Here is an 11,197-nt window from a genome sequence, read left to right as displayed (position 1 = left end):
ACGACATCCAAAACTGAGTTTATCATCAGAGCCCCCAGCCTCCTCTTACCTCAGTGCTAATGACATCCAATCCGCCCAAGAGCCCAAGACACACCTGAGTCATCTAGGCCTCCTCCTCACTTCCACTCTTGTCTGGTCACTCACCAAGGTCAGCCAGTTCTTCCCATGGCTCTCCATACCCTCCCAACTCCCAGTTCATATCTCAGACACAGTTCTCCCAGCAAATCAGATGCCAGAGTATGTGCCCCTGAACACAGACGTGACCAGGTGACTTCCCACTTAAAGTGTCCAGTAGTTCTGCACTCATGAGAGCCCAAGGTTGTCAGGCTGGTAGTCAAGACTTTCACAGTTTGGCAGGATCCTCCCCATCTCTTCTTGTTGCCTAAGAGACAGAAAAATAAGACCCGGCCAAACATACCCACTCATTCCACTCCAGCCTAAAAGGCCAACCAATTGGGTATAAGATGGTAAAAACAAAATTCACAAATTTAGTGATCCGATTGGCTTTATTAAAGGAGGCATGAATGGGACAACACCCCTCTAAATGCTGCCAGGGCTCCCACAGAATGAAGGGTATTTGTAGACAGAAGGAAGGTGAGACAAGACTATTAGCAAATAAAAAGATTATTTCAGACCAAGCTACCTTTCCTCATGGGGAAAGAGGGGGATCCTATGGCACAGACGCCTCACTGGTGCTGACTGGGAAGCTCCTGATTGGTTCAGGATAACACTTTTGGGAGAGGCTGAAACCACAATAAGCATTAAGTCTGGGTGAAGACTGCCATGAGGACTCCATTTGGGACCTGTTTTTCCTATTTTTAACTGTCTGTTTTGACTATCTCACAGAGACAAACTTATTTTATCTGCCAATAGGTCTTTGGGTCCCCAAAGGTATAATACAGACTTCAATGAGGAAGAAGAAAGAAAATGTCTGACCAGGGAATTCAAGTTGAAGGGATTAAGTTCTTCTAGCCAAGTCTCCTCATTCTGCAGCAGGCAAGGCTCAGACCTAGAGAAAGAAATGGACTAATCAAGGTCACAACTTGATCACCAGCACCAAGACCCAGGTCCTGCTTCTGCCAACAGGCCTACAAGACTCTCCCAAGCACAACTGACTGGGATTCCCACAGCTTTTCCCTTTTCCTGGACACAACTGGGGACCCCTTACCCCACCCCCATAAGCCTGTAGATTCCAAAATGACCTGGACAAACTGAACAGGAAGGCGTGAGCTTTGGCTCCAGTTCAGGGTGGAACTCCTGGGCCAAACACAAGGGCCTTTGACTATAGAAAAAATAGGCCCATTGTCTTGGTGGGTGGAACTAAACCATAGCAAGAGCAAAGAAACCAGTTTTGTGCCCAGAGATCAGGACTTGGCCCTAAATTTTCAGGGTGGAGAGGGGGAAGGGAGAAAAAAATACATACTTAAAGAAAACAGAGGCAATTACAACAGCTCTTATTCACCCCTGGTTTTTGTCTTTTGTGTTTGATTTTTTTTTCCCCCTCTCACACAGTGCTCTGCATGACCTCTGGGTCCCAGGGATCTAGGAGGCCCAGGAAAAGGTGTGGCCCCCGGAGGTGGAGGAATCAAGGTGAGACTTAGATGACCCATTATGAGACTGTTAGTAGAGAAAGGAGCCACCCTAGCCTTTCCCTCATAGCTAGTGAAAGAAGAAGGAAAAAAAAAATCTATGAGCTACACATCCATCCTTCAACAAAGGAAACAAACCTTCCTGCAAAACAGATGACCCATCTGGATACCCAGGCCTTAATCACTTCAGTAGTGCAAGAAACAGTAGAGAGAGGAAAAGCTGAAAAGGCTGAAGCTAAAACAGTATTTCAGGAACAGCTCTCTTCCTGCCTTTGTCCGTGCAGGGGCCTCTCTTTTTTCTTAAAATGTTAAGAAAGAGGGCCTCCCCAGTGGCGCAGCGGTTGAGCACTGGGTTGCGAAGCTGCCAACAGCCTCTGCAGCACCGGTTCGATCCCCGACCACCGGGTGAGGGTCCCACATGGGCGCAGCCCTCTCCTGCCACCCGCTGCTCCCCTCGGCAGTGTATTTCGTCAGTCTGCCTGCTCTGCTCTCCCTTCTGGCTCTGGTAAATTCTCTCACCCTCCCCCGCTTCTGACTGTACCCATTGCCTGTATAAATAAATAAATAAGTAAATCTATCTTTAAAAAAATAGGCAAAAAAATAAAAATAAAAATAAATAAAATGTTGGGCCTCCCCGGTGGCGCAGCGGTTGAGCGCTGGGTTGCGAAGCCGCCCGCAGCCTCTGCAGCGCCGGTTCGATTCCTGGCTGCTCCCCGGCCACAGGAGGAGGGTCCCACATGGCGCGCAGACCTCTCCTGCCGCCCGCTGCTCCCCTCAGCAGTGTACTTCGGTCCTTCTGCCTGCTCTGCTCCCCGCTCTGGCTCTGGTGAATTCTCTCACCCTCCCGCACTTCTGACTGTACCCAGTGCATGTATAAACGAAACAAACGAACAAACAAATAAATAAATTTAAAAAAAAAAAAACATGCCTCTATAAAAGAAAAAAAAATTTAAATAAATAAATAAATAAAATGTTAAGAAAGAGAGAGGGAGGAAGGAAGGAAGGAAGGGAGGGAAAGAAAGAAAGAAAAAACATTACTTCAGTGATACATTCCCCTCAGCCACCAAGTATGAGACTCCTTGATATAAGTCAGAGTCGGCGGGAAGTCCCAGCTTACCCCAAGAAAGGACTCTGACTACTCTCCTTAATGACTACAAATTGCTTCCTTTGGCCATATGCAATGAAGTGATGGCTCATTTAGACTGAAGTCAAAGTCTGATGATTACACTCAGGACAAAGTCTAACATCACTCCCTCCCTGTCCCGGCCATTAGCAAATTCAAAAGGCACTTCTCAGAGCTGTTTACCGAGTGGTTCCCTCCTCAGTATCCCACAGTGCACTGAGCCTCTATCTATTACATTACAATCAATGATATTTAAATTTTTATTTTTGAAAAAAAAATAACATTAAAAAAAACTATCATCTACATCCCATTTTCCACCCCTAATCTCGAGTCAATTATTATTTAATGTTCCAGCATGTTGGCAGGTATCTGCCAGTCTCTCATTCTGAGCAACAGACTGTGACTTCCTGCAATGAAAAGGCTATGTATATTTTTTCCCTAGTTTTATATTTTGGGAGGTCAGAAATCAAAATGGGTCTCACTGGGTGAAAATCAAGGTGACATCAGGACTATATTCCTTCAGGAGGTTCAAATGAGCACAATCACTTCCTAACCTGATCCAGCTTCTAGAGGTTGCCCCCTTCTGTCTCCACAACCGGGGATGACCACAGAGTCTTTCCCCCACACACCAGACCCTGACTCTCCTGCCCTCCTCCTTCATGTATAAGCACCTGTGATTACACTGGGCCCACCTGGGCCATCTGGGGCTCTTTTACATCTCAAAATCTTCAACCTCAGCACATCCAGTTGCAAAGAAAGAAAAAGCATTATAGTCCCTTTTCACAGGTTCCCAGGATTAGGACAGGGACATTTTGGGGAGACCATTATTCTGCCTACTGTGGTTTACTAATATCAGGGTGAGGCCAGAGGCATGGGGTAAAAGAATTCAGAGGCAGAGTGGCAGATTTAGTGAAATACCACCATGCAAGGTAGCAGAAGAGCTCAAGAAGGGCTTGAGGCTCCTTTTTATAGCCTGTTATCTGCTGGGATGTCTGGTCTTGGGCGTTGACCTTTGACACAGACAATGTCCTGGCCCTGCTTCCTCATTCATGGTCCAGGTGGTGGGTCTTATGGCCGAGTTCCCATAGCAACCTCCCAAACTTTCTGTGGGGCAAGGAGTGGGGGCTTAGTTTTTTCCCTTAGCAATGCGATCCCTATACCTACCCCTACCATAGCTAACTTTTCTCAACTTTACTCACAAAAAAATTTGCTTTGCCTTCCTTCTCTGTCTTCTGCTTTTCTACTGACACAGAGGAAGAGCAAAAACTTTGACATGAAACACACTAGTTCTGTCATTAACTAGACATTAACTGAATGACGCTGGACCAGTCACTTCAACTCTTTTTCCTCATCTGTAACACAGGCTAACTCTTACTGCATTAGGAAATGATGGCAAAAGAGCAAGGTAAGATATATAAGACATTGAACACAGAGCCTAGAACGTGGTGAGTCTTAATCCTTCCCTTTGGTCACTCCATTTTCTCTCACCCTTGACCCTTTCCGGCTTCATCTCCTTTCTTATCAGTGACTTAGTGTAGAGTGACTCAGTCTAACCACTTAGCAAAGAAGGCTGCACTACTCATCTTTTGTGATTCTGTCTGATGCTTCTTGGGATAGTATCTGCTATCTCCTCACAGCAATCCACTGTATTTATATGAGGAGGTCTGACTGGTTTTTTAAGTCTTTTTATGTTCACCTGAAACTTACCCATACTTCTTTGTAACTTACACATGGCAATCCCAATTCTGCCCTCTTAATTTACATGCTCATTTCCTTATTTTTGCCTACTTCAGTCTTTCTCCTTTTATCTTATAAATAAGAATAAAGCAGAGACAAAAGTAATGCCAGGGACACAATGTGGAATTCCTTTAGTAAGACAACGCTGCTTGAAAAACATCCCAATGCCCATGTCTAGGCTCACTTATAGCAAAACCATTTAACTCCAGGACCCCTGGGAATAGTAATTGTGATAGAAGCCACACACCCTCTGGGCATTTCTGTCACTGGGATAAGACATTTCCCAGGATATTATTCATTCCACTCCATTCCCACCCTTCCATTCCTGGAGTTAAGCCTCCCCTTATCACTTTCATCTCTAGCTGACGTGCCAGGACACTGGCTAGAAAATGTCTCCCCACCTTAGATGACCAGGGCAGCACCTTCACCAATCTCTGTAATTACAGCAGCTCACACTTACTCAGCCCTACGTGCCAAGCATGTCTTAAGGACTTAACAGTTAGCTACAGTCAACACAAAAACATCCCCATGTTATCATCCCCATTTTAATAGACTGAAAAACCAAAACAGAGAAGCTAAATAACTTCACCTCCCACCCAAATAAATGTTAATAGCTTAATCTGGCAGGGGACATCCTCAGGTCTCCTGAACAGAAAATACCTGCCAGGAAAATTTCCCCTCTATTTTCGGGATTCAACAAGCAGTCTGCATTTTCTTTCCTGGCCTGCCCTTTATCTGTGCACCTGCTGCCTACCACCGCACTCGAAAACTGCACATCCCTTTCTGAAAGCTTAGTTTTTGCGAATTTCAATCTCCTTTAAGGAAAAAAAATGGTCAAAATCTGGTCCTCGTGAAAAGCAAGTTTTACTGAATTGTCAACTATTTGCACAGCCATTCTCTGGCTGTAAAAGGAGTGCACTGGGAAAGAACATTTAACAAGAAGGAAGTAGGAGGTGGGAGAGTCCCTGGAATGGTCACAAAGGAGAGGAGATTCCAAATGCAGAATCAGTCATAAAACACACCCATAGTCCGTGGCCTTTGAACAATGACAGCCCCACCTGTCTCTTTCCATGTTGTTGGCATCTGACTTCCTTCTCAACGGCCCCTCCTGGCCTTGTCTTCTCTGACCAATACTAGAGGTCTGGTCCTAGGGCCAAACCAGAACACCCAGCACTGAGCTGTGTGGGTGGAGGAAGCTGAAAAGGGAGCGGTATATTTAACGTAGAGGGAAACTGACTCACTTATATACATATCACTTGGCAGGAAATGGATTAGTGAGGGGTTGCTATGAGGGATTCTTGGTTTAAGGAGTTTTCCTAAGGAGTTGTACTTCCTCAGTGTTGTCTGACCGAGAGCAAAGGGGTGGGCATGGGACGCATCACAGGTGCACCACTTAGAAACCCACAGTCCCTCCCTTCTCCCTCTGTTGGCTTACATTCCTCTGCCTATGCATCATTATTTACCACTTGGGTTCCAGGAAAAAAAAAAATCTCAATTGGGTTCCTCAAATCTTTCAGCACTCAATTTAGTTCAAGAGTATCTGTCATGGCCTCCATGGTGGCACAGGGATTAAAGAGCGCTATCAAGCTATTGCCAGCCACTGCAGAACGTTCCATCCCAGGCCTGCCAAGGAGCAACCCACATGGCGCAGCAGACCTCTCCTGCCTCGCCCCGCTGCTCCCCTCAGCAGTGTATTTCAGTACATCTGCCTGTTCTGCTCCCTGCTCTCTCTGGTGAATCCTCTCACCCCCCGCACCTCTGGCTTACATCCCAGTTCTTGTATGCATAAATAAATATATCTTTAAAAAGAGTATCTGTCATCTTGATGGTGACTAAATACAAACATCTTTTAAAGGCTCTGAAGGAAATTTTGACAAGAGCCTTTCTATCACCCACAATCCCCTTGGAGACCACCGAGTTACAAACAAGAAGAGGAAGCAGCCTCCAGGGTGCTGGGACCTTTAAGTCTACACCTCATCTGGTGCTCACAGTGACCTTCTGGAGTAGGTACTGGCATCCCTAATTTGGAAGTGAGAAACCAAAACTCCAAGAAGTCAATTGTCCCTTCTTATGCAAGAACTTGTAAAAGATGGAAGGACCCAGAATTCGGACTCACATATTTCTGAATCTGGTGCTCATGATTGTAACTCTACACCATCCTACCTACCAGAATTCAAAGAAAGAAAATATGGACACTTCTAAAAGAAAAAAAAAAAAGGCTTCAATAATTCTGTATTGGGCCTTAGAATGAAGACTAAATCAGGAGGCTGAGTAGGGGTCCAGGAATAAATTCAGATAAGAGAAAATAAAATGCAGATTTAGGTCTTACTATAGAGCCTGAAGGAGCAGATTGGGGTCATTCTACAGGGCTTTGAATTTTAGCTCCATCCTACAGAGGGTAGAAGACACTAGAAAAGTTGGAGAAAATAAGAAATATGACAAAACAACATTTTCAGACAATTAGGCAAGATGAGTTAGGGAAGTCTCAAGTCTAGCAATTCATTAATCACCTGGGAAATTCCTTCCCTTTTCTTAACTTTTCATTTTAACATAATTTCAAACATTCAAAAATATTCCAAAAACAGTCAAAGTTCCCATATGCTCTTCACTCAGCTCCCCTAAATATTAATGCTGTAGATAATGACAGTACAATTATCAAAATAAATAATCATTGATACAATCCAATGAGGTAATCTATAGGCTTTATTCAAATTATTTATTCAAACAAATTAAAAATTAAGTTTCCCATGAAGATCCTTTTCTGGACTAGGACCCAATCTAGGTTCACCTAACCACATTTAGTTCTCTTCTTAGTCTTTATTTTTTTTTTAAGATTTATTTATTTATGGATACAAGAGCTGGGATACAGACCAGAGATATGGGGGATGAGAGGATCCACCAGAGACAGAGTGGGGAACAGAACAGACAGACTGACTGAAATACACTGCTGAGGGGAGCAGCGGGCAAGTCAGGAGAGGTCTGCTGTGCCATGTGGGTTTCTCCCTGGCCGGCCGGGGATTGAACTCATGCTGCAGAGGTTGCAAATTGCTTCATAGTGTGGTGCTTAACCCCTTGTGCCACCAGGGAGGCCCTCTTCTTAGTCTTTAATCTGGGTCAGTTCCTCAGAATTTCTTTTACTTTCATGACCTGAATATTTTTTAAGTTACTGACCACTTATTTTGCAGAATAACTTTGAGTTTTTGCTAACCTATCTATGTCCTCATGCTTAAACTCTGGTTATGCTCTTTCAGCAAGAATACCACAGACATGATGCTGTGCCGTCTCAGTCCATCATGCAAGGAGGCCAAAGATGTTAATACTCATTACCGGTGATGATAACTTTGAACATACGGCTAAAGTTTTTCCACTGTAAAATGACCATTTTACTTAGAAATGTTTTTGAAATACCAATACTTGGACCATACCAGAGACCTGTTAAATCAGACTCTCTGAGGATAAGGCACAGGCATTGGTAGATTTTAAATAACCTGCAAGTCACTATAGCCAGGATTCAGGGTTGGAAACCACCAGCTTAGCCAATGAAGATTACAGTGGGGCACAAAAGTGACTATCTGGGCCCTAATGAGTTCCCAGACTGGACATATAATCTGAACAGCATCAGAGGGCTTAGCAAAGGAAAACAATTTAATAACATATATATATATGGAGAAGTCACACCATTATAAAGTCTAAAGAATAACAGAATATTAGAAATCAGGAAGGAAGCCATTTGGGGGCCTTTCTTTTTAAAAGAAAGGCTTATCCAAGCACAGATAAATATATCTGGACTTTGGCCTTGACCAGTGTAAAAGAACGGGAAAGGCCAAAAATCTCCTGATTGAGAAAGTGATGAGTGAGTAGTCTGCTAGCCAGTAAAAAGTGAAGGCAGGATCTAAGTAAAAGGTCCAGCCCCCTGAACTATTTTCTCTCCAGACTGTAGAGGAAACTTTGTGGCGCTGAAAGCACATGCCATATACATAATTTTTCTGTCAAAAATCTGACATTAGCTTCTAATTGCCACTGAGGGAGGAAATTACATTTCTTGTAACATAAATAAATGACTACACACACAAAGATGAACATTTCCAGGTGTCGCTGAATGGATAATTCACAGAAGTATTCAACCTTGAACAACCTCGCCCTCCCGCACTTAATCTTTCATCCTTCATCTCGTCTGAAGTAAAAGAGTAAGGACCATGTTGTAAAATTCTCGAAATAGGAAAGTGTACACATCTCCTGTCATCAGGCTGCTGAAGCAATAATACTGTGCTCAACTTCCTTATCATTGTTATATTGGGGTTTCCATAAAGAGATTTCATCAACCTTTCCCTCAAAGAGGCCATCTGATAACACACAAAATGAAAAAATCAATTTAACCAAATTGCAAAGGCAAAAGGACCATGAGTTTAGAGATCCAATCCTGACGTGCTCACCTAATTACCAGCATCTGGTGCTGCTGGTACTGAGGGCGCAGTTTTTAGACAAGAACTGACAAAAGGGAAGGTAACTCTAACACTCAGAGAGTACTGAAAAAAAGAGAAAATCCAGTGTACACACTGACTTCTTACGATTTCAACTCCACATTTTAAAGGCTTGCTTTGGAGGATTTGAATTTGTGATAAATAACTTCTTTTGATGAAACTGTGTTAAAGTCGGAGATTAGGATTTTTTCATCAATATGAACTTATATAGGATGTCAGCAAAACCTTTGTGCTTATCTGTATGAACAGTATGAACATGGAAACACTGGTGCCCATCACATCATGGGCCTCTGAACTCTAAATACTGAAAGTTTTTGAGAGTGTTCAATCTGGGCAAGGGGACGCATTGCTGATCTAAACAGCTATAAACCTGAGACATGCTCCATGCACAGGGTGACTCCTTGTCTGCAGTGGTAAGAGACTACTTAGTGGTCTCAGAGGACCCTGAGACACTTGCCTTGTCTCAGCAAGGCACCCCTCCTAGACTGTGCAGATAAGGTCTCAGGAAGATAAAGGACATCTGTTTCCTGCCCCAGCGAGGCTTCTCATTGTAGGCAGAGGCTCAAGCCTTGACACAGTCCCTGGAAGTAGCGCCTTTTAGAGCAGTCCACCTTGCCTGCCGACTTCAGCGTCTCCCGTCCCCTAGCATCAAACCCCAACAACAAGGGACTCTCACTTTATGCCGCCAGCTAGACGTCAGGATCTCAGGATCGTCAGATCCTCAGAAGCAGCTCCTGGAAAGGTACCCCTTAACTAAATTTGGACTTAATTATCTTCATCTCCCTTCTGTCTGAACCAATGGTGTAAATGATCTATCACTGGTTCAGCATATATTATTTTTGCATGGCTTATTAAGTAAGAGATACTACCTTGTATGCTATAGGCTTGAAAAATAAAAATCTCTATCCTTCAATCAACCTGTGCAAAATAAAATATTGGCAAAGATAATCTCAGTCTCTGTGCAATAACTTTTGCTTTTCCTGCAAACAAAACAGAACACTCAAATGTCCCTTGATTGTTTCACAGTCAATAACACCTCACGCCTCTCAAAGGGGTGTCACTGAGAGCTGGCAGCTAAGCTAAACGCTAAAAAGCAAGAGAAAAAAATAACAGAAGGGTAGGATCAACTAAGTCAGGAAGGGCTGGGAAAGGTTTTCTAACTCCAAAGCCCACACCAATACCACTACCCCTGAGAGAGGGCTGAACGCAATACATTTAGGGTATAGGGATAAGCAGGAACAGGAGAAAGAAAGAATAAAGAAACAGGGATGTTAGGGAAACTTGCTATAGTGGGGTCATATATTGTATGGCCATGAAAACTAGATATTTGAACTTGATCTTGTGGGTACAGAAAAGCCACTGAAGGTTTTCAGTAAGGGATTAACCAAAGTGACACCTTAAGCAAAGACCAAAGGGGATGTTGGTGACAACGGGAGTTCTGGATTCCTAAGTCAGATTGATGACACTAACCACAGAAAAGGGGGCCACGTGATGTAGTGACCCAAGAACCTGGGTTATGAGTCAAAAGGGTGGGTTTAAGGGCAAAAAGTTACTCACGAAAAGCCTGACCACCTTAGGCAGGACACGTTCTCTCCACGGACTTCAATATATTTTCATCCATAAATCAGGCAAGTGAGAATTAATGTCTAAGTGACCCCTAAAGTTTTGCTACTCAAAGTGTGGTAACACCAATCAGCAGCAACAGCATTGTCCAAAATCTTATTAGAAATGTAGAATCTCAGGGGCCTCCCTGGTGGAGCAAGGGGTTAAGACACAGCACTATGAAGCAATCCATAGCCACTGTAGCACGAGTTTGATCCCTGGCCAGGGAGGTGACCCACATGGCACAGCAGAGTAGCAGACCTCTCCTGACTCACCCACTGGTCCCCTCAGCAGTGTATTTCAGTGGATTTGCCTGTTCTGCTCCCCACTCTGTCTCCAGTGAATCCTCTCACCCCCACACCTCTGGCCTGTACACCAATTCTTGTATGCATAAAAAAATAAATCTTTTAAAAAAAAGAAATGTAGAATCTCAGCCTCTACCAGAAGAATAAGATCTGCCTTTAAACAAGATCTTTTATGACCATAAGTACATGAAAGTTTAAGCAAAAAGAACTGTTTGAAACAACTGTCCTAGTCCCATTCCAAAGAAGAAAAGAAAAAATCTGACAGCAGTGTATTTCCCATTGAAATTATGCCCCCACCCCCACCCCACAGCATGCTAGAATTCCAGTGTCCCAGTGGAAACACTGCCAGTGCTAACAACT

Source organism: Talpa occidentalis, unplaced genomic scaffold (assembly GCF_014898055.3).
Source record: "Talpa occidentalis isolate TD23 unplaced genomic scaffold, MPIMG_talOcc4v2.1 talOcc4.17, whole genome shotgun sequence".
Classification (NCBI taxonomy): Eukaryota; Metazoa; Chordata; class Mammalia; order Eulipotyphla; family Talpidae; genus Talpa; species Talpa occidentalis.
The sequence above is the reverse complement of the archived record's forward strand: the minus strand, read 5'-3'. Positions refer to the sequence as shown.